The 24232-nt window shown below is 36.0% G+C and overlaps 1 protein-coding gene across 4 annotated transcripts in view; it reads left to right on the top strand.

Moving 5' to 3' along the window:
* Positions 1–24232, top strand: part of DMD (dystrophin) — a 767992-nt gene that overhangs the window by 655783 nt on the left and 87977 nt on the right. The gene's annotated exons all lie outside the window — the stretch shown is intronic.

Genomic DNA, 24232 nt, shown 5'->3' with positions numbered 1-24232 from the left:
GTAATTGAGTTATGCATGAAGGAAACTGTGGTGCAGTGTAGAGGTTCAGTTCTACCTGGCTATACTGGTTTGCTGTTGCATTCATCTTGTACTTTTTCTGATGTTTGCATTTGGCTATGAATAATGAAACAGTCACAAAGAAAGTGGAAAGCTCTATCAAGGAGGGGCAGTCTAGCAGAGACAGGCTGGAAAGCAAATCAATGCTCTGCCATGTAAGACTGTTTATGGCACTAACATGAAGGCAAAGATCCTCCTTTTCTCTTTCACATGGCATGACTTGCCATTATGGGGAGGGGAGTTTGGCAATTCTTAAAGTAGGCACAAAATGCACTTCATGCTGTGCTTGGCACCTCTGTGCCACTCACATCCAGCAGCCAGGGGTAAAATGGTCAGCCACGCTGCCCAGCGGGGAGAGCTCAAAGGTGGCTCCCTGAGGCTGTCAAAGCCACGGGATAAAGTGGTTGGCTTGTAGTCAAATTTGATACCTGGGGAAGGGGGGGAAGGGTACGTGTGAACCTCCTGTACCCACAGCCTTCTTTGTTCTTTGATAAAAGACCCTTGGAAAAATCACCTACTATTCATGCATTACTCATAATCCGTGTTCCAAGCTCATGTGCATCAATGCTCTCTGGGTCACTCTGCCCCTTTGGGAGTTTCTAGAGGAGTTCTTGGCTACAGCCCAGGTCTTGACTTGCTTTGGAGCCTGTACCAAATTACTGGTAGTTTTGTTAAGAGGTCAAGTACATCTGTCATACATTACTAGTTTAATTAAAGTTTTAATTTAGCCACATCTTTTATAGAAAAACTTGCTGTCCTTGAGATTTAAAACAAAGTGATCAAGTTCTAGTGCATCTTACTGAGCTGATACATCTGTTGTCTTCTCCAGCTATCCTCAGACATTTCTAATTCATTCATTCTCATAAATCATATTTCATATTTACAAACAACTAAATTGTTTTCTGTACCTTTTTGGCTTTTAAAATAAACACATTCTTTTTTTAGTCTTTGATGCATTACTTTCCTATTAGTTGTTAATTCTCTAAAAGAACTTCATGAAGACTAAGAAGATACAGGTAACATTCTCTTAATGTTTACATAATTTTCTTTCTGTCACCAATGTAAGATATTGGTGTTAGCCCTCTTCATTAACCAGATGTGATACACATTTTACTGGTTTTCATTTTATCTGTTTTCCCCTTGATGCTTAACTGTTTTATCTCATCACTTTCCCATTTGTGATGATATTGCACTCAATAATCCATAAATCAGGCAGTACTTCATGCTAAGTCTTCAGTACTGATGTTTATTTATGGTTAGGTATCTTAGAGACCTGTGATTTTCGTGTTTAAAATTTCATTTGTATACAGTTGATTAATCTGTAGCAAGTAGCTGCTTCTAAAACTATTACTTCAATAATTCCCTCTTGAGCTTATTCACACCAGTTTTGGGTTTTTTTTTTTTTTTGTTTCAAATTGTATAGGGAGCATTGCCATGGACAATGTAATTATCAGAGGTGTACGACCTGCTTCAGCTGTTCCCAGTGTCTGGCACTGGGTGGTTTCTTGGCCTAGTGTCAGCCTCATGAAAATTGCCTTTCAATGGCCTTGCATCAGCTGCTGCATTTCCTTCCACCCTTTCATGGGCTTCCCTCCTTATGGAGATGACGAGCTAGACCAGAACTTCAGCCCCAACTTTGTCTTCTCCAGCAAACCGAGGAAATCTAGTTTTTGTGTTCCAGGACAGCAGAAGTATCCCAAGCTGCAGCTGGATATGGCTGCCAGGGCACTGAGCACTTGCTCAGACCATGAGCTGCTACTGAGTTAAAAAACCCTCTGCTTTGTCTCTGAGGTAAAACATGCAAAATTGCTTGAAAACAAATTTTATTCAAACCTTTTTATTTTGATCTTTTTTCTCCTTGATATATTCCTTGTGTCTAGTACAGAATTTAAAGGTTTCATTAAATTAGAAGAGGAGAGGACTATAAAAAATATAGTTTTCATTTTAATCAGTCCTGTTCTTTGAAGACCTTGATCCTGCTCTTACTGCAGTGCAACCTAGAAAATGGAAAGGAAGAAGCAGGCACAGACATGTACTCTTTATTAACATTTTGGGTATTCATTAAAATTTCTAAGTTTACGTTCTTAGAAGACAAAACAGGCAATTACTCTACTTTAGAAATCTCAAAAGCAAATGAAAAAAATGCACACCTCAAAGACTACTGAATATGTGTCAAAAGATTTTTTAAAAGTATCAAATTCTAAAAAAAGCAGACAATAAAGGTAGGGAGGCTGTGGATTTTGATATTGTAATTCAAGTTAGATCACATTTTAGCAGAGCTCACCCCTTGATGAAAGGGATCTCATGTGTGCATGCAAGCACATGCATATTCTTATCTTCTGATCAAACAGATAGAGGAGCTGCTCCAAAGCAGTGACAGGTAATCAAATCAAGAGTCTACTTTCCATTTTTCAGTCTACTTTCCAATTTGGTCTTGCTGCGTGGCCAATTCCTCTGCTGTGCCTGTCCTCCCAGGCCACAAGGGGACATTAAACAGCTCTACTCTGAACCATGTCTGCATCTCTCTTGTGTGTCTCTTATCCTCTGCTCTGCAAACTTGTCCATTACTCAGTGTTAGGAGATCTCTGTTGCCTCAGATTAAAGAGGAGGAGTGGGATTGAAGCCTGCAGCATACTTTCTCTCTAAAAAAAAATTCAGTAGTCCTGCCATCGTGAATGTGTTGAAATCTAGAAGGTGTGACTTCTACATTTGTACTAATCTTTGACATTATTCTTCCTCCGTGTATCTAGCTTGTCAGTTAATAGTGTCTCTCTTACCCTCTTGCTGCACCCATTCTTTTGAAGGATTTAAAATGCTTCTGCAAAAATACAGTAGTCTTTCATCTCTGTGCGAAACCTTCCAAGTTATTTCCCAGCCAAGCTTATTTTCTTATACAGATTATAGCAGTTCACTGAACTTTGTCCTGCTGAAGACAAAGCTGGATTCTCAGGAGCACGGCTTTGACTCCTTGAGAAGATCCATGTGAGCCTCTCTCTATAAATTAGCTACGCAGTGAGCTAACTCCAAGGACAAGGCATCTCCACTGTGCTCACTTTCTTCCACATTGTAGTTTCCTATGAGAATATTTTATTTGCATTTAATGTATCAGCTTGTGACATACATTTTTGCTGGTTTTAGATCGTTCATTCTTTTCCTACTTCACAGTGGAGATCTAGCAGGCCAGTTTCTATAAACATACTTCTTTGTTGTCTTAATTTTTAATCTCTCTTTCAATTGTTGTTTAACCATGCAGAATTTCAACACAGAAAAAAAAAGCTAAAAGCCCTGAGTTTTCATTGTAAAAGCAAACAGATTAAAACCATGATTCTTTTACTTTTGTTAAACTTAGAGACAGGATAAATGAATGCATCTGAATGAAATTCTGCTAAGATAAAAAGTGAAGAGATTCTGTTCTGAGAAAATCACTCGGGTTAATTGTTTCTTCTGCAGAATGTAGATAAGTACAAGGCACAAAAGGAAGTAGGAAATATCTGTCAGACAGAGCAGAGACATGGAGAACCATAAATAAATAATGTATGATTATGTATATGTAGTGAGTGAAGCTGTGAGCAAGTTATGAAAACCATGTGTATGGCTCACAGTTAACTTACCTACCAAATAAAATAAAAAGTATTATTTTGGCTTCTTAAAAATATAGTTATGATTTTTTCCTTTCAATTCTGAATTCTACATAGGAAAATTGAAACTATTGTGAAGAAAAGAAAAGGTATAATACTTTTCAGTTTGCCTTTATGTGATGTAAATTCTCATGCTGTCTGGCATAAAAACCTAAATGATATTTTTAGAGGTTTGTCCAAGTGCAGAGATTTTCTTTATGATTTGTAGGGTTGTGAAGCCTTGGTTCCAAAACTTGTCACAAAAACTTAAACTCAGAGTGTAAATAAATGGGAAATCTTGAGCCTTTAACTACCTTTATAATGAAAGCAGAGGTTATAAACAGATGTGTTCCTGCTGACTGAGCCAGAGCACTCAAGGAAGATACCGTGGGTCTGCTCCTCGTTACCATCTGTCAGCAGGGAGTTACTGCCCTCACATCAGAAGCAACTGAAGGGGATTACATTTGTTTTTAAAAGAATTATAAGTACTCAGCAGCAATTTTAGTGTGTCTGAGCTGGTGTGAGAGCTGAGGGAAGGGCTGTAGCCTCTGGTTTGGGGCAGGGAGTGAGGCAAAGCAGTGCCTTCCATAAACACAGTGCCTGCTGTGGAGGGTGGAGAGCAGCTTCCTTGGGTGCCTGCACACCTGGTCCAACACCTGGTCCTCTTGATGGGACACTGCTCATAGGAAAGTGGAGAGTAAAGCTCTGAAGCTTTATTTTCAAATTCATTCAGTTCAAATGTTCATGAAGAGTATATAGTGTTCAGCATTTCAGAGGGGTTAAACAATGCAAGGATAATTTTGTACAGGTTAAATCTTAAAATGTTCTATGCAGGTAATGAGCCGGGTAAGAATTTTAGATGGAATCTGACTTTCCTATTTTCCTAATTAAAGGGGACATATCAACATTTAAAATCTGTTCAACCCAGCTAGTCATTGCTTTCCAGCTCTGGGACTAGAAGATTAATACATGAACTGTTTTTATAGGCAATAATATGAAAAAGTAAACTTTTGGTACTGTACATGGAGTTAATGTATTTGTAATGTAGTAGAATATAATTACATAATCTTAAATATTTTACTTTTATTGTAGCTGAAGTTGTTACATTTATTGTAAACTAAATGTGATTTTTGCTTGAATTTTACTTCATTTCTATTAGCTTCTTTTTACTCCAGTTGTTAAATGTTGCCTGGCTACACTTAACAACTGAAGTAAATGAATGAAGAATTACATAGTCAATATAAGCTTTACAAAGTTGAGTGACATCTATACAATATGGTCCTATTTTATAGTGTATGCCAAATCTTCTATTAAAAAGTAGATTTTACAGCTGCTCCTGATAGCTAAAATGTATTGCCATCTACTCAAAGCCCATCTTTTAAACAGTGTGCTTAATAAGCAGGATTCTAAAATAGGAATTATGTTTGATTTCCATTGGAATGCTTTGAACTTGAAAAGATTAGACACATTAGGAAAAAAAATAGAAAGATTTGCCTGTCAGAATTTTCTCTTTTTTTTTAAAGATCAATTATGTACTTAATTTAGATGACAGACAAAGAGGAGACAACTTCTGACAACTGTCCAATGTGATATTCAAGGAAATGAGGAACAGTATCTCATATTCCTTACATATTATTGTTATATCAAGAAGTCTCATACTTCCTTGTATTCCTCCAAAGACTGACAGCTTCTCCAAAGCAGCACTTGTCACATCCATTGCCTGTATTGTCCTTGGTCCAGTGTCCCTTCTGATGCAGCCAGCTCCACAAATAAGATGATTTCTCCATTTCACACAAGAAAAATTCCCTCCATATAAAAAGGGAGTCAGCATTAAATTGATCCTGTTTCACCTACTGTGCCTTTTTTTGTCTTCTTTGTGATCTTGTCAGTCTAAAATATGGCAGGATGTTAATTACTATTTGTGCTGTAAGAAAGGTCTCAATACCTGTGAGGAAGCAGTGGGTATGGCCAGATTCAATTTGCATTCCCAGCTCTATTTGCTGTGGATGCACAGCTTTGGTCGACTGAGGAACATTTTCATAATGGCACCTGAGGCCACCCAAGAGCCCAGAGCAGACTGAGAGTGCAATAATCAGCTACACCAGCTGGGCTCTTTCTGTTTCCCTAAGTGGCCTGTCTGTCAGGGCAAGGTCAGGTGTTTTCCTGGATTCTTCTTCAAAATTAATTTATGGATCTTGCTGAACTGCTCTTGAATCTGTTCTTTCTCTGACCCTCCAAGATGCCTGCCCTGCTGACTGCATTAAGTTTGTATTTTTCAGAATATTGTCCACCTGTCTTTACAAACACTTCTTGCCATGAGAGATTAGTTTAGTTTTTACTTACTGAGTCATTATTATGAATTATTGGGGCCCATTTTCTCTTAATATGATGCCTTTCAATTATATTTTTTTTCTTATTGTCAGGCAATAGCTAAAATCAGTTCTGTGCTGCACATCAGTCCTATGATATCCTTATCTTTAGATCTTAAATCTTGAGAACTAATTTGTGTGTATACTATACTTAGGAGCTACAGATTCTAAGGGACACATAAAATTAATTAACTGAGAACTGTGTAAATGTCAGTAAGGTTGCAGTTAGACTTAAGGAAAGATTCTAATCAATAGGTCAAGAATGACCAAATCATCTATATTCATTTTGCTTATTTCTCATTTTCTGTTTTAAAAGTTGAATTTTATGAGATAAATTATAGTTTCAAATATGATCTTTAGGTTTGGCAGCCTCCTGCATGCTTCTTATTTGTTTTCAGATATTCGAAATTTGAATTTCAGATATTCATAAGATAAACTTTTATGTTAGAAAATCTCCAGCTAGATAGTTTAGGAAAAACAAACCATAAAAAATGCATCTCTTCTCTGAATGAATTACTTTTCTTAAAAGTAATTTTTGTAACACAAGCATTCATGGCATTGCATTTGCCATGGCAATTGAGCTCAGTAAATGAGATTATGGTACAACACAAGCAGCACCCTTTATATAACGAGCCTAGCAGGGTCACTGAGTGGTGTCTACAGCTTACAGAGTAGAGTAGTGAGTAGAGGTCAAACTTTGCTCCTTATCACCTTCCCACTCTGTGCATTAAGGTCCTCCCTCCTCTTTTTCAGCAGGACCAAGATTTGTTAGCATAAATGCCATATGTAGGTGTTAGTTTGGGTGCTTGAAGGGGCACAGACTCAGTACAGCAATAAATTACTAAGAATTAAGGTTGCTGTAAATATGTGCAAAGTTGTTGGTATGAGGTTTTTTTTTCTTTACTCATGTACTTCACACTTTATAGTGTGAATTTATGCAGTATTATGTTAATGAAATTGAATGGTCATTGAGTTGTGGGGTTTAATGTTAAAATTTTTATGCAGCAGGTAAAAGTTTTTAAAGAAATTAAATATTTTAAACCATGATAATACAGTGTCATTCAGATATTTTATATTTACCTAGATGTCTGCTAGGAAAGTTTTTATTATTTCAATGTTTAAGTATTAGATATCTGGCTACTAAAGAACCCAGATTGCCTTTTGAATTTTATTATATACTTGTATCATATTTTTCTTTATCAAGATATTTTTTTCTGTTCACTACCACAAATCTAATACAGGAGTAGAGGGGCAAAGATACATTTTTCTGCACTTCATTTTTCAACAAATGTAGCTTTTTTTTTTTTTTTTCTTAAAAGCTGCCTTATTGGAGAAAATGTCATTAAACTTTTAATGCTTGAGGGTTATGACACCCTGCATGAAGCATACTAAGAAAAATTGTTAGAAAGAAATGTTACAGGCATGGAATTAAAATGTAAAGAGTAACTAGAAAATTACTGTTTGGCGTGGGAATAGAAAACTTCATACAAACACCTCAGATATATAATCAACACAGAGCACCATGATAAGATTTTAATCTTTTCTTAACCTGAAGCTTTTCTCATTGACACATGGGTGTTATACTTTGTTAATGATTAAAAGGCACTTTTGCAGCAGGAACTTGCTCATACACATCTCAAGGAGATGTTTGCTAAGGGGTATATGGTCATACAAATGTATTGATCTGAAAATATGGAATACAGAAATATGAGGAAGATAAAAATAAATTAAAATTCAATTGACTAAAAATACTAAATGCTAAAAATACTGAAATACTAAAATAATTTTTGTTTCCAACTACTGTTTTCCAATCCACCATTTACCATCCTGTAGGTTCTTTTAGCACAAGGATACACAATTTAACATTGTAAAGAATGTGACCAAAACCGAACAGATTCTGCTGTAAGCTGAAACACAGAAAAACTGCACCTTCATTAGAAAATCAGAAGCTGCATATGTCCTCCCAGATCAGTGATTTTTATCTACTGTTTCATCTTCAATTTAAGTCTGCTAAATTGCTTTTAACTTTAGGACTCCATCAATGGCAATGTCCTTAGGTGACCTTACCAATTGCACCCTTTTTGAAAACAGAAAAAAAGTGAAAGCAATTGCAAATGTTCCTTGATGCAACAGCAGTAGCTGCAGTAAACAGGACAAAACCATAAAGACTGGATATGTCCCTAAGGAAACCAGTGTGTAATTTAGTTTCAGATATAAACACAGAGAGAATAACAATATGAAACAAACTCATAGGTGAATATTCCCTCAATGAAGCGTTCACTTGAAGGTCTAAAAATGAAAATTTTATAGGAATCTTAAGGTTAAAGAATACGCCACGTGCACATACATGCGTTCTGTTACTCCTGGGACTCCCTCTGCTGAAACAGTTAAGGAACAATTTGTAAAGTGTTTAAAGCAAAATGTTCATCAGTGAGGACTTTTTTTTTTTTTAAACCCTGTCTGCTGAGAAGCCCTGGAATGTATAAATCATGTACTGCATTTGATAAATATGGTTAAACAGCTAAACTCAGAGAAGTACTGAAGTAAAGAAGCCTACATTTATGGTAGTTTTTCTTACATCTTGATTACAGTGTTGCATGTCATTAATTTGCATTTACTTCTGTGCTTGAAAGCATCTTCTGCTTCCATTTTATCACCAGATCCAGTCATACTGCAGTTGCTAATTTTACTGAGCAGATTTTGTTAGTAAATGAGAAGTTCCAATGTGAAATACTTCTGTGTGTATTAATCAGCTTTTAGCTAGCGCATGATGTGCAATTACTTTTTTGCTGTATTTTGCTGATCCTTGACTATAAAAACATAGTCATTTAACACTGAAGATCGCTTTCATGGCACAGTGTTGATATTCAATGTGTCTTCTGTAAGACAATGCTAGTTCAAGTTAATTTTAAAAATAATTCTGAAACTTTAAAGTTGAAAATATAAAACTAAACTCTGTAGCTGAATTATCATTCAGAGATATTCACAACTGAAACGATAGGCTTTGGTTTTGTTTTTTTAATATAAGCCCCACAATGGCAGCTTTAATCAGTATAGAGGGCTTGCATTCATAATTCAAAAATTGTTGTGTTTCACAATTGCCTTTGTGAGGCACAAACGAAAAGCTGGCTCCAAGTGACAGACATATTCTGAATTTCAGAGGTAACTGAAATGCACATTAGACAGCTCTAAATTTTGTTTGGATTCAGATTATATAAATTTCTTGAAGTAGACCTAAACTAAAATTATACCAAGTACAAATCTGAATAATCTTCAGTTTCAATATGTTTGGATTTTGGTTTTTTGGCAGTTTTTGAGGTTGTTTGTTTGTTCGTTTATGTGTTTTTTTGTTCCTTTGTGGGGTTGTTTTGTTTTTGGTTTTGTTTTGTGGTTTTTTGGGAGGTTTTTGTTTGGGTTTTTGGGAAGTTTTTGGGTTTGTTTTTTTTCGGGTTTCTTTTTTGTGAACACTATAAAAAGAAGGACTACTCAACCAATGATAAACCATATGGTCTGTCCCCAACAAAGGAAAGCATATTCATCAAGCTGCTGCATAGTACTGTGCAGCAGTAGGAATTTAGAGAAAAGGGCTTTCTCACAGTGAGGGAAATAGGATTGAAAAGAACTATTTGTTTTAAGGACAAAAGTCTTCAAGTAATAGCAAGTTACAGATGGTATATTTCACAACAAGAAATTAGAAGAATGACACCTGGGATATCAAGTAGCTGGATATTAGAGAACAAGTCTATTTGCTTAACTTCTTCAGTCCCTAAGACATTAGGAGCATAACAAAATGACTTGTTTAGGACTTTGGATTTCTAGTGGTGTATTTTCTTTGAAGCATATCTGCTTCTTCTTTCCTTCTGTGGAAGTTTCTCTTCAGGACTGCCCTTGATAAAACAAAATAAATCTTTTCTCTGACACTGTTCAATATACAGGACATTGCCCTCCTTCTTGGAATTTGTGTCTTTTTCCAGTTCATGGTTTGTGTTTTTGTTTTTTTTTTCCTGCCCAGCCATTTCTAGCTTCTGTTCCATTTTCTCCTTCAAACAGCTCTTAATAAGGTCACTAACAATTTCCTGCTGTCCAGCTCCAAGAATCTTTTCAGTGTTCACTTTCTTCTAGGTCGTTCCACCACTTTCAACAAGCCATCTTGTTGCTGTCCTTTCATGCCTTCTCTTGGCTTGCTGTCAGGCTTTCCCTTGTAATAATTTACTGTTTGATTCTTCTGTATCTTTTCTTATGCTCCCTTTGCAGAGCCAGTCCTCTCACTGGAAACTCTGCCTCCAGCCCACCACCCTCTTTATTCTGCTTTCTCACCTCTCCTTTCAGAGTTTTGTTTAATTTAGTTATGCTGATGACTTCTAAATTTATTAATTACACTTTTCTTCCCTGTTTATAACACTTGCCATTAGATGCTTATTAAGTCCCAAGCTCAAAATAGATGTTTTCCCTTAAACACCAGTGTTTGTCTGTTGACATTTCTATTATCTGCACAATGTTTTGCTGCCTCTATTGGCTATCCCATGCACTCTATGCCTACTTACACATTTAGTGTTGCTTGTCCTTAAGATAATTTATCTCCTTTTCTGACATCAAACAACTATATTTTTTTTCTGATTCTCTTCTTTAGAGAGATTTTTACTTGGTACTCAGGCACTCTGATTAACAGTAATCTAATTCAGCCTCAGCCATTATTGCCTCATTAAAAGATGCTCTGTTCATTGTATTAACAGTAGTCATAAAATTAATTGTAACACCTCAAAAAATTTTATTGCACAGAATATGAAATATGTGAGAAGAACTTAGAAGTTGTTGGAGGCACTGTTACTTTTTCTATCAACTAATTCCAGGTGATGGAGAGCTGTAACTTGGAGCATCTTTATTGCTTGGTTATGTACCACTGGATGTCTCACTGTACCTCTGCACAAAAGGCAGATGCTTTTTACATTCCACCCATTCACATAGATTAACAGAGAATTTTAAGGAACAAAAATATTTCTTTCTTATCCAGGTGTCCAATCTGTCTTGAAGAAGACTGAGGTGATCTTGATCCTATAGAAGTCTCCATGCCAGCAGGCTCCATTAACTTAAACCCCTTGACTTCTTTGTCCATCAGTGTTGCCAGGGGCTGATATTGTCAGAAATGCCACTTTCTTATCTGAAGAATGAGCTGCAAAAATCCGATTGTCTTGTTAATAATGTTTAGTAACAATTTTCTCTGAGGTAGGTCTCTCAGATTATTTCCTCTAGCTCAGATTAATTCCATAAATTCTAAATCTTTGTGTATTGGGAAGCTACCAAATTTTAATTTACAAGTGTCAGTTTGTTAACACACATCAGTTACATATCTGTAAATTACTGTTTGCTTCTGGCTCCCTCTGAATTCCAGTTAGCTGCTAAGGATTTTTTCCTACTGAGTAGAAGAGAGCCCTGTCCCTTCTTGTTCTGAGATAATATATCATAGGGCAAGGTCCTGTAGAAGTATGGATTAGCCCTGAGCCCACTGGCTCTCAAGAGCAGCCAGCTGCATCATGGCTGTGCATCCCACCAGGTACAGCTGCATTCAGCAGCAGCACAGGTATTACCTGCAAAAATTATAGTCAATAGCATTCTCAGCATCCTTTTCTGAACAACCCTACATGAAGAGTGGGTGCACGCTGAAGCAGGTCTTTGATGGCAGTGCGGTTCAGAGGTCACCCAGTTACCTCTGCACAAACCTAGCAGCAAGAGGAAAACAAGTTCTGAGTAAATGGATCACGGGCAGGAAAACTTACAATCAGACTTGGTAGACACAACCATTCCCAGTCAAATCTATATTTTTTGCTGTATTTCTCTTTAGTACAATACCATGAAATTCCAGCCATCTTTAGTGCAGAGCTGTATTTAGGTACAGAGGCTTGCACAATGGCCAACAATTCAAGGGCAAAATTGGCCAGGCCGTTTTAAGACGGCACTGGAGTATACCAATAGACTCTGAGTGGATTTCATACTGGTCATGCTGGAAGGAAGTTTAACTACTCATTAAACCATAGTTTATTATGAATGAGAATTTTGAAAAATATTTTAGCAGCTATTCATCCTCACACCAGTCGCTTCCAGCAATCTCACACTGAACCAGACGTAGCATAAAGACAAATCAAGTCCTGCACCAGCTCAGCTCTTCACAAGAGAAGGGAAGTTTTTTTTCTGTTAATGCAGGATGCAACACAATGGATCTCAACTCTAAATTAGATTCTCTAAGCAGTGCTACAATGGAGATATTTAATAATAACAATTAGTCTGTATAATGTACTCTCAGCAGCTGTCTGTGATGCTTTTCATTGCAGTATGCTTTCCTCACTGCAGTCAGTACTACTGACATGCTGTTAGCAGCATAGCACCTACTTTATATGCTCAGGCATTGCCCCAAAATTAGAAATGGTAGTTGCAACCTTTTCCTTTCTCATGAGAGATGTATGCTCATGATTTGCAAGGGCTTGGTGCATTAAAAAAAAGAGATTCCTCTTACTATCTATGCTAATTGTTTTAAAACATCATCTACTCATCTCAGCACTTCGCAATTAGTAAGTCACAGCAATACGCCACTAACTTGAACCAGAACTATATCCCAGCACCCACTCAATTTACTTTTGTTTTTAAGTTCTTCCAAAAAACCAACTCTATTTTCCAAATCCCAACTGCTTTTCTGAGCTGGTATTTAGCTGATTTTTTTTTTCCTGGCAGCATTGGCACTTGAATTTCCCCTTTGCTGGAACTGGTGCTCCTTTAGCATGGCTCAGTCACAGTTCTAAGCTCTGTTGTACTTTTTTACTCTACTGTCAGTCTGAAAAACCTCTTTATTCCACCTTGCTATTAAAAGAAGAGCCTGCTTTCAACTTCAAGTCAAGCTACAGTTGTATTATTCTAAAGCTTCCTTTGGAAAAAAAAAAAATTAGAACAAAGTCCCCATCAGCGGTAATTAATTTTGACAGTGTGGGCTTTGTAGCAATTCACAAACCTGTACTTTGTGCATCAGCATTCCTTATTATTCTAATTAAAGTGGAACATTGTGCCCTCACCAGTCATTAATGGGTTTTCATTTTGTAAATGACATTTGCAAAAGTTAAAACGGGCAGTTCATATGAAGTCCACAGGCAAGAGCGTTAAAATTAGCATCACCATAGCAACAGTCTTCCATCATTAGTATTCAGGGCAACAGCAAATGTTTTGTTGTGCTTTTGTTTCCGAAAAAAGATTTTTCTTCACTTGTCATTCATGAATAGAAAAGGCTCAAACCCATATATTGCAGGTAAATTATATTCATTTTGATGTCACTGTTCTAGAATTTCCTAATTTTTTCAAGGTATTTATTTTTCAGAGCAGAGGTTGAATTTCACAATCTCTACAGCTGTGTGTGTCTAACCTCCTGAGCGACATTTATCCCTTGCCAGCCTGCTGCTCAGTGGTACAATTTCAAATAAAGTCTGTCACTTCTACTTACAAATCTGTACCAAGTAACAGATTCTGCTGAGAATCTGTAAAAGATGCATGCACAACAAAATATGGTCAGTCCCCCCACTACGTGGAGAGGGCATCTCCTCTGTGCTGGGTTTGGTGCTTAAGTGATATCATTGATATATCATTATTCCCCCCACCCCCAGGAACTGAAATATAAGTGCACACATCGTGTGAGTGAAACAATATTCAAATACCATCTCATCTTACAGTTTAGAATTATGGAGAGAAGAAATAGCATCTTACACTGAAGGAGACCAAGGCAGATTATAAACATATTCCAGTGTCCTTTACTGGAAGAGGTGGTGCTGACTACTTTTTTACTCAAAGTTTAAAGAGAACTTATTGTCTGGAAACACACTGCAGCACTGTGTTGCACTTTGAGAAACAGTTTGGCGTTACCTTTCTTAAATGGACCTAGAGGCATCCCATTCACATAGGTCTGGTTCAATGAAAAATGCATAATCAATACTGGGAATGCAGCAGTTTTACTCTAGAAATGAATATTTTGTGTGCAGGCAGAAAGGGGTTAAGAAAAATAAGCAAGAGGAAAGATGTTAGTGGAAGTAGATGGATGAGCAGGGTGAGGTCAGTAGAATTGCTGGTTTACTTCCCAGTATCCTGGATTTTCAGTAATGAGCACAGATCTGAAGTAACTAAATGTTCTCTAGCATTATGTCTCTGGGTTTTAATTTGGCACTGGAAGATCCTTTCTTTCCATTTCATCTTCTTAAAACACTTCATTTTGCATAATTTTGCAAAGAAGAGTCTTTAACAGGTAAATATACTCTCGGTGCATTGTAAAAGCTGGGGGTATTGACAATTTCGTGGAAGATATTCTTATATTTTAATAATGGGGCACATTTTCATACAGTGATTACCTCTCTAATACCTGCCCTTGCAGTATTGATTAATTTTTCAGCTAGTGAAACCCGCAGAACTGGAAAACCCTTAAAATGGTGAATACTTATATACCTGAAGGAAAATCACTCTCAGATTAACTAAAAACTATCCATGGTGGGTTGCCATTTGGTGTTTGGCTCTTGGAGGGCTTTAACACAGAAGGGGATTGCAGTAACTCTAAGGTTCTGAAATACCTACAGTGTATGTTTATGTGTTCAACCTCTTTCTTTTACAGAAGCACCTTTTTTCCTAGCTTCAGTTCATTTTTCCCCCTTGTGCTGATTCACTCTTCTTTATTCTTCTTTTTTCTTTTTCTTTTTCCTTTTTTTTTTGTGGCTTGTCAGATGCTTTCTGGGAGATACAGCATGCTAAAGCAGTTCTTTTTCTCTGTTTTAGACTTCTATATCCTACTGCAGTGAAGATACTGAACTCTAATATTTTGCAGAAGTTTGCCATTTGATCTTCACAGATAAATTCAGTGGAAGAGAGTAGCATCATAAAAAAGGAGTAATTTTCACTGAATCCAGAAAGTAGTCTTCATTTAACTAAAAAGTTTTGTGTCTAGCATTCTAAGCAAGTGTTTTGTACATCTAACTTTATTACTAGTTTCTTGCATTGCTGAATCTTATAATCATCAGTTAAGTAACTCTCCTTTTTTTAAATCAGCTTTGGAGATCTTTTTAGATTATTAGCTCTTTTCAGTAATTGAACTATAATATCATTAGAAATATTTACCTAAATGGCAAGGGGTTGATAGCCTTGTTTATTGCAAAAGTGACAGTCAGAGAGGAGGGATCTGTGACAGACTACTGTTTTCCATTCCAGACTTCATTCTCAGACAGACTCTTGAGCAGTGGTGTGGCAAATGAGAGGAAATTGCCAGTTTCTTATTTATCCAAAACAGTTAAATGCTGTGTTTCCCCGAATATCTGTATATACTTTCTACTTAAACATATCCTTAAAAAAGCTACTGAAGCTGCTCTTCATTAAAGATGTTTCTGCATTGGGTGATGCAGAAACAGAAAAGGAGATGCACCTCTGTGAGCATGGATTCCAAACTTGCCAAACTAGTCACAGATTTCCCTAATAGAGAATAAATTCTGGAAGTAAAAGTGAGCAAATTAAATATCCTCAACTTTCTGTTTCATAAATTATTCTTCATTAAAATCATACCTAGCTTCAGCCTACAGAAACCCCAGAGTGGGAATAAGTGCCTTGCAGATGTTTTCCTAAGTGTAACACACAGTATTTTTTATCTGGAAATGTCAATGATTATAGGAATAAAAAATAAAAAACAAGAGTTAGAACTACTAAACAAAAAACACATTTTTATTTCTCATCTATAAACTTTTAGTGCAAGTAATTGGGAATACAAGCATCTTGAAATTTTACTTCAGTGTTTAGACAGAAATTTCTTCCGGATTTCTGGCAGTGAAATCTTTAAAGCCAGTAGGACATCATTGTTGAATATCATGTTTTAGCTCTATACTTCAGATTACCTTAAGAACACCTGAAAATTAGAGGTTAGAAAACTGATTCCCAAAGATCTCATGTTGATGGGGTCACCATCATTTCCAAACACTGGTTTGAACTTCAGAATCTAAGGTCAGCTATTTTGATATAAACCACCATCAGATCATGTTTCTGGCTATAGCTGCACTTACTTTATTAATTTCCTAATTGCTGCCCATTAATGGGAGTGCTTATGTTTTTAATACCACTGTAATATTACCAAACAATTCCATTGCAGACCTTGTTCTATATCTATGTATTTGACAAATATTTATTCCTGCGCATTCCTCATTCATCTGCTTGTCCACTATTTTAATTGTGTTACGTCACAAAAGCAATTAAAACCTTACTAATATGGTTATTACATGTTAAAACTCACTTTCATACACTATTATATCTTCTCCCGTTTCCAGTCTGAAGGAGGAATAAATATTTAATTGCACTCTTAACAATCTTGAAATGAGCAGAAGAACCAGAGGATTCACAGGTTATGACAGTAGCAGTTTAGGCTCTCATCAGACTTGCTGCCAGAAGTTTGGAAATCAAATTTAAGTTCTTCATTTAAAGCAACTTGCATGGGTTGACAGATACGTTCATTGATTTTAGCAAAGCTACTTCTTGTTTTTTAGTTCTCTAAAAGGGATCAGAATGTGGGTCTCAGCATTCCCTCTCATGTATCATATTTTTTCACATCAGTGTCCAAAATATTGTGGAATGAATATTTGCCACTAGCAAAACACAAATCTGTATCTGTACAGTGTTCTCTTGAGAAAATTGACTGTAAAACCCTCATTGCTGCTTTGCTCTGGGGCATTTGTTCACCATTCTAGAAATAAGGAGCAGAAAAGAGTCTGTCAGTGTGAATCCTTTATCAACCTCGCCAGTGAGGGAATGCTCACATCCTGTGGTCTCACAGTAGTCTTCTCTGCTTTGAATTGAGTCAGCCAAGGGGAATAATTTCTCTTGTGTCAGCCTCAACTTGGTTTTGGTCAGTGGGTGTATTTATAACACCCAGAGACCTCCCAAGCAATCCTTCTTTTGGAACACATGACTTACAAAGTACTTAGAAACTTTTCCCCCAGTTTTATCCTTCAAATTAAGTTTCCACTGACTTAAAAAGATCATTCTTATTCTTACTGGCTCCCCTTTTCTTGCCGTTGTGCATTAAGTTTATCTCATGCGAATAGACATTTAAAGACCTAAGAGGCCAGTGGTGCTCTGACATCTCCAGAGTTCTGCTCATCTCTTTAGCCACTTCTGTGGCACACTTCAAGGACACTGACAAAAGTTATTGCTGCCTTGCCTTGCCTTCCCTTTCACATCTTGCAGATTTTCAGCTTTTCTCAACTTGCTATTTAATAGATCTTGCCAATATCTGTCATACATTTATACCGAAACATTTGCATACGTCACAGCTGTTCTGTTCTTTGTGGAGAGGTCAGACAAAAAAAGGCAACCAACGCAAAAAACACCTAGAAAACTGCCTCCTGCCTCATTGTCCAGACCTTACTTTTCCTGGACAATTTGCTTGGCACAATCTTTCTTCTCTGAGCTCAGTCTGCTGCAAGGCTCAGCATTCTCCAAAACAACAGCTCAGATATATTCTAATTTTATACTCTTTAGGTCATTTTACCACCATATTAAAGTGATGTGTATCAAGTAAGAGAATTTGCTTGCAATTTTGTTTGTTTATTTCTGAAAACTTCCTGAATTATATAGCATATCCTTTTTGTCTTGACTAAGAAAGTAACATATATTCAGGTGAATGAGTAAATCTTTTCAGCAAAGTAAGAATAATTTGGTTTTTTTGTTTTTTTTTTTAATAAATGCAAGCCATTCATAGGTGTAGCATGTACTGACAACCTTTAACACAACTTCACCTCAAAGATTTCCACAGCTAGTGAGACCAAACAGGTGGCAACCCCCAATCTGTGCCTTGTTATCTCTGAAGAGCTTTGATCTACCTAATGTATAATAAATAAGATACTGCATTTTAATCGTCTTGCTGCTTTCATATCACTTGTCTTGCAAGTTCCTATTTACAAAAACTCATCCTGACATTGTTGGGGTTTTTTTAATTAGTTTTTGTGGGGTTTTTTTGATCATTTATTTATTTCACCATACCTACCAGTAGATAGATGATACAGGAGCTGGAAGTTATTATACTGTATATCCACTGCTTCCCTATCCACCTTTGTCCCTTTGTCCTCTTCTTGTGGCTACAAAAGATATAACCACTCTTTTTTTTTTTTTTTTTTTTTTTTTTTTTTTTTTCCATTTACTCTACATCATAGAAGAGGCTGACCAGATGATCCTTTTAGGTTAAGATATTGGCTGACAGAAAATGAATTTAGGCCTAAAATTCCCCTTGTATTCTACATGTACTCCTCACTATAAGACCATATTATGCTATTATGCTCCAGTAAAGACCAATTTATTTTTTTAACCAAATAAATTTAAATAACCTCCTTAAAAATAGCATTCTCAGTTCTGCTCTTACATATAAATATGTAACAATCTATGTTTAGTGTTGCAGTATTTTTAGCAATTTAGTACTCCTACTACTACTCAAATTCATTACTTGTGATCAGTCTGATGGTTTGAAGGCAGGGAGGATCAGAGCAAGCCATCTTTGTTTAAAAGGCACTATAAAGCCAATGATATTCACACAATATATAATAATATAGAATCACAGAATACTGCTGCATTGCTTACGATTAGGTATTCTTTTTATTCACTGAAATCCAGTGCTGAAATTCTCACCAAACTATGCAATGTCAAACTTAGCATTTAATTAAATGTTAAGTTAGAAAAAGAAAAAAAAAAACCTATATAACAGACACTTAATTTTGCTCTAAAAGGTATTTAAAGTTATCGTCATAATTGCAAATTATACCAAAAAAAAAAGCAGTGAAAATATTATTTCAGCATAATGACCTAAATTAAGAAAATAACAATTGTCTTTTTCAGTGTTGGAGTTGGTGGCTGATTATATAAACTGTGCCCATCTAGGAACAAGTTTAAAAATATTAAAAATGCATCAAATTGTTTTAAGTGAGAGAATAGGATAGTCTGTCAAAGCGAGAACACATGCTCACTAAGGAATGCAGCCAAAATTTTGTTTGGAAGTAAAATTCAGCTCAGTGTGTAGTATGCAAGGCACTAAAAGGGTTAGAGCATCATCACTACACACTGTGCTCTTGCAGCTCACAAACTTGGCAAGACGCAGAATTGTTGTGTGAATACAGACAGTACAAAGGAGCAGATGAATATTCTTCTATAGCCTACCTTTTCCCGGTTTCTTACAGAAATTTCTACCTAAACCATTGCTTTGGATACAAAGAAAACCTAAAAAAGAAATGCTGGTATGCATTGGGAATGCTTCCTCAATTTGATAATTCTGTCAAAAATTCTGCCAGTTTACAAAGAAAAAAGAATAGTGGAAATAATAGTTGTTTTTCTTAGAAAACTTGACTGCTGCAAACTTTGGAAATTACATATAAAGTATTCAGCAGACATCACTGGTAGTGACTTGGTTTTGTCAGATTAGGTGTTTTCTGGACAGAAAATTCCTTGCTTAAAATTATTACTTAGATTATCAACTGATTTCTTTGTGAAGCTCATCACAAAAGCTTGGGAATCTAGTACAACAAAAAACTTGTGACTGTCCTGCATGTCAGGTAAATCCCAGGCATTTGAGCTGATCTGGAATAGGGAGAGGCTGTAGCCATTTCATATGATGGATTTATGCTGAAGGGACAAGCCCAACTAGTTTCAAAAATATGCCATAGTTTTTTTCAGCAGCTCAGCAGCATCAACTCCTACATTAGGCCAGATAATTTGAAATTTTAAAAATTACATTTTTTTAAATCAAAACTTAACACTGTGAAGGAAGCCATGCTTTGGGTCCACAGGAGCACTAAGTGGGAAGTAGATACCATGGCCTGCTGTAGGGCCAACCACCCCTCTGCAGTAAGAAAAGGGTCACTGTGAAATTTGGAGCTAGAAATTACAATTTTTCTCAGGGCAGACACACATAACAGTGTAACTAAGATAATACACCACTAGAAAGTTCAAACAGCCAAAATATTTCCACATTTGGAGAGTTGCTCTCTCTTGGCTATTTCATTGACTAAATCATTTAATTAAATGGCAACACAGACACAGCCCCATTGGCCTGGTTTTTGCCAAACTGAAAGCAAGTTTCATGTACAATGTTGACATGGAAATAATTAGTCAAAACAGTCACTTTCTTCATCTCTTATCAAACACAGTGTACTGTCATCACCAAATTATTGTTTTCATTGCATAAATGTCCTTTTGTTTTTTTTCCTAGATTTTAAAGCTCAGTGAAGTATAATGCTTTTAATGAAAACTATCAGAAAAAGTAAAATATTGCATAAAGTAAAAAAATATATATATTTATTTGGGGGATGGAAGACTTTTAATGATGACACCTTACTCAAAACCAAGAAATATATTTCTTTGGTTTGTTTTCTAAGTTGTAATTCTTAGAGCAAACCTTAATATGGAAAGCTGCTAAAAATAAAACCCTCCAAAGGTTTTAGTACAGTTTGAAAAAAACAGTGGATTAGATGGGGTCTAATCCTCCTCTCTCTGCTTGGGTTCTATTTGGCAGAATTCTTAGTCTGTCAGCTACTACAAATCTTTGCAAAATTATTTTTATCCTTAATAAATTATTTGCTCTGCTAGTTACCCTAAAAACAGAACAAATCGAGGGACATGGGTACAAGGGTATTAATTTGAGAAATAATTGCAGTAGAATCTTAAGAATGAGAATGAAGAGCAACTGCAGCAACAAAACTGTGGAAAAGTAACAAGAGATTCATTTCTCAACACTAATAAAAATTAAAATGTCCATAAGTAAAATAAATTTTATTGCTAAAGTACAAAAGTATTTAGAAATCAAATCTTAACCCTGCTTGTATTTAAAAGATAAGGCTGAAAGTCTCTTTTTTTATTATTATTATTATTATTATTATATTTTTTTTTCTTGCCTGATGTGTATCAGTATAAAGGCATTAATTAAAGTGGTGATAATTATTTGCAAAATGACATTTTGTTCTAAAGTTGGCAACCACAAACCACAGCTGTTGATAGTAATTGACGAAAAATTATATACCTGAAGAAAACAATGATGATTTAAAACAACACCTTATTTTTTTTTATATGTGACAAACATTTTGTTATTTTAGGATTAGAGGTGAATGTTCAAACATTTGTAATGTTTTATGAGACAGGTGTAACTTTAGAAGATCCTTCTTTCTAACTTTAATGACAGTTAGAAAATCTTCCACACAATACACAATATGGTACCTATGTGTTAAATTTATGCCAGTATAAAATGGCTAATTCTGGACACTATTAAATTAACAAATGGTTTGAGTGCTGTGCTCTGCATTTGTAGTGTACCACGTAGATATAGAGAAATCTTGGTTGCATTTAATACCTTCTTTTTTTCCTGGAAGGAAGGTGACAAAAACTGTATGAGGTTTCTTAGGCTGATAATAGGAAATAAGGTATTTTGAACTTTTAAAATAATCTGGCTTTCTGTGTCATGCAGTGAGGGAGATGATAAAGATGGGCAACTTCATTTAGTGCTAGCAATAAGAATTTCCTCCTTAAGTCTGGACTATTTTAGAAAAAGCTGGAGATTTTGATATGGTAGATCTGTAGGTTGACATTACTCATAATGTGTTCAAAGGAATTACATGTAGCAGCAGGAGTCTAGGAATGTTAATATGGACCACAGCTGATATTTAAATCCTTAATATTTTAGGGCTGTGTGGATTGTTCAGGATTTAGATTGTACCTTTGAAAGCAATTTCCTAAAGAAGAAGCAAATAGTTCCAAATATAAATGTTTGTTTATTTCAAAGTGGAAAAATTCTCAGAATAGAAAGAAAAAAGGTATTTTGGCTGATTTTGAGCTAAACACATTCACCATTGTTCTTGATTCAATACTGGACTATAGCAGGTCCTTGAATTCATCTGTGTACCTTTGATCATAAATGTCAAGGCTCTTTGACTCGGGCAAACAAGGCATTTCTGATTTTCATTGCAAATTTTTCACAGTGAAATTTGTCTATATTGTGAGAAAGGAAATTATAATTTTGCATGTTTATTCTTTCCCTCAGAGATTCCATTTTCTGTTAAATAACTGAGATCAGAGAACTGAATGAAAGTATGCCAGTAGAACTGCAAGCTATTTGAGACCTTGCTGAGATGCAGCATGAGAGGTTTGGCTCAACTGTAACATTCAAAATACTGAAAGTGCACCTGGACATTGAGTTCTACTAAATGCTGTTATTAGGCTTCAATAAGCATGAAGTTTAAACTGTGCAATATAGTTTAGCAAAACTGTTTCCTGTCAGCCACAGGATTCTTCCCTGAATTAACTGCCAGCTACTGTACTGGGGACAGGAGGAGCTACACAAAGATATCTAAGTGTAAAAGCTGGGAGCAGTAATTTGTAGGGAGAATCATATTATAGCCAAGTAAATGGAAGATGCAGAAGCTGTCTGGAATTATGTGGAGCATGTGCTAAAGCATAAATGCTTGGACTTGCCACAGGATACTTAAATGAAATCATTTTCATCAATGAAATCCACTTATTAAGAAATAATTTTTATCTTACCTCAAAATTCCTTTCTATCCCTCTTTACTGAAGTGTTTAAGTGCTAACATACTTTTAGATTCAATTAGGATAAAATATCTGTGCCCTAGGACAAGGCTCCATTATAGCTGATATTGGTTCGTCTGTCTCTGGAAGCCCCAGTTAATGTAGGCATCTGTGTGCCTGTAATTGTTTCAAATGCCTGTATATAAACACTAATTTTCACTCCTTGGCATGGACAAGATGAAATTATTGCCACTTGCCATTAAAGGGTGCTGCCGGAACTATATGAACAATTGTCTAATTTTCTAGCTAAAGCAAAGTATATTTTTTTCATAGGATATTGTTTAGAAATGAAATAAAAAGTTCCATTTCAGAAATGGCAGATGAGAAGATTTTCCTTTCCAGAATTTTTTTTCTTGCTGACCTCAGGTTGGGTGTAGCTGTACAATCCTGAACCTAAGATGCATTTCTATGCAAATAGATTATGAGAAATGTCACCTGGATCAGATGAAGGAGTTAGCCTGGATGGAATTACTGGTGAGGCCAGTTAGGTGTGGCTGTCCCCTTTGCCATCAGCTTCTCTAGGCTGGTTCCTTTCCAAGTGCAGTGCTCTGCTTTCTGGATCCCCCCATAAGACATTTAGGAGGGGAGAGCAAAGCAGTCTTGCCATGGAGAAGGACTAAACTTTGACAGTGTCACACCAGGGTTTTGGGAGAAGCTACAGACTCTAGTTCTGAAATTATAAAATTGTGATTTACCAGGAAGGGAGAACCATGCCCTTCCCACATTAAGGCTCTGCACGGCCTAATCAAGGGAAAAGGTTAGGAGTAGATCTCAAACTGATCTTTGCTAAGGTCATCGGCCTCAACATCTCTGGGAAGAGGATGAAAAAGCCTTGTGTGTACATAAAAATAGGCAGGGCCTCTTGAGTTTGAATTATTATATTATGTGTGATATATTATAATCACTGATGAAACAATAAGGTAGTTAGGACAGGTTTAACATATATTGTAAAGCAAGAGAAACTACAAGTTTCTGTGAGAACACAAAAAAGCTAAAATACAGGCAGAATACAGACAGCAAAACATGAATGCATTCATTCAAAGGTGCAAAGTCTGCCCAACTTCCAGTAGTCTAACTGGGAATTTGTCTGTATATAGCTGTCATAAAATGCAATAGATTTCATTGTTTTCTTTTACTACCTAACTGCTGCCTTACCACTGGAATGTCCTAGTAAATAATCTCCAAGCATGATCTCAGTGGCTTTTTTCTCCAAAGGAGTATTTTCTCTATGATTTTGAAATAAAGTCCCCAATGTAAGGGAAAAAAAAAAATCTGTTTGTATTATATTAGTCACAAGAAATAGATTTAATAATGCAAAAAATATGTATATTATGCAATGCAACAAAACCAAAAAGTAGATTAGTAAAAATAGAAGGCATTCTTCTTTAATGTCTGTGGAAGCCTTTGGAAGAGGGGGCATTTTGTTAGGGATTGGGAATGCAGGGTGAGCAGTAGCTAGGATCAGGTTTTCTGGGCCTGAGTGAAGTAGGACTGCAAGATACAGAATTTTTTTATATTGAGATCTATACATAGATAGGAAACAGTAGAGAATTTAATGATTTTGTAAGCCAGCTTTTG

Source organism: Cinclus cinclus, chromosome 2 (genome assembly GCF_963662255.1).
Source record: "Cinclus cinclus chromosome 2, bCinCin1.1, whole genome shotgun sequence".
In the NCBI taxonomy this organism is placed as follows: Eukaryota; Metazoa; Chordata; class Aves; order Passeriformes; family Cinclidae; genus Cinclus; species Cinclus cinclus.
This window is presented reverse-complemented; position numbering and strand designations above follow the sequence as displayed.